Consider the following 750-nt stretch of genomic DNA (forward strand, 5'->3'; position numbering starts at 1 on the left):
CACCATAGTATAGTAAGGTATGAAATGTCATAAAAACGCCTTGGTATAGTAAGGCATAAAAATTTCATGGTATAGTAAGGCATAAAATGTCATAAAAATGTCACTGTATAGTAAGGCATAAAAACGCCATAGTATAGTAAGGCCTAAAAATTTCACAGTATAGTAAGGCATAAAATATCATTAAAATGTCATAGTATAGTAAGGCATAAAATATCATTAAAAAACCATAGTATAGTAAGGCATCAAATGTCTTAAAAATCTCACAATATATTAAGCATGAAAACGTCTGGGTATAATAAACCATAAATGTCATGATCACTCCATAGTAAAGTAAGGTATCATATGTCATGAAAATGTCATAGTTTAGTAAGGTTTAAAAAGGCATTAAAAGTTCATAGTATACTAAGACATAATGTTATAAAAACGTCATAGTGTGGTAAGTCTTAAAAAGTCAAAAAAGTCACAGTATACTAAGGCATAAAAAGTCATAAAAATGTATAGTAAAAAGTCATGAAAAAGTCATAATATAGTAAGCCATAGAAAGGCATAGAAACAACATTGTCTAGTAAGGCATAAAAAGGCATAAAATGTCATAGTATAGTAAGGCGTAAAAAGTTATAAAAACAAGATGGTAAAATAAGACATAAAAACATCATTGTAAAGTAAGGCATAAAAAGTCATAAAAACGTCATACTCTAGTAAGGTATAAAAAGTAAAAAAGAAACGTCAAAATATACAAATTCATAAAAT

The sequence above is a fragment of the Seriola lalandi genome, unplaced genomic scaffold (assembly GCF_002814215.2).
Source record: "Seriola lalandi dorsalis isolate HSWRI2012SDOR001 ecotype SW California unplaced genomic scaffold, Sedor1 jcf7180002054182, whole genome shotgun sequence".
Lineage (NCBI taxonomy): Eukaryota > Metazoa > Chordata > Actinopteri > Carangiformes > Carangidae > Seriola > Seriola lalandi.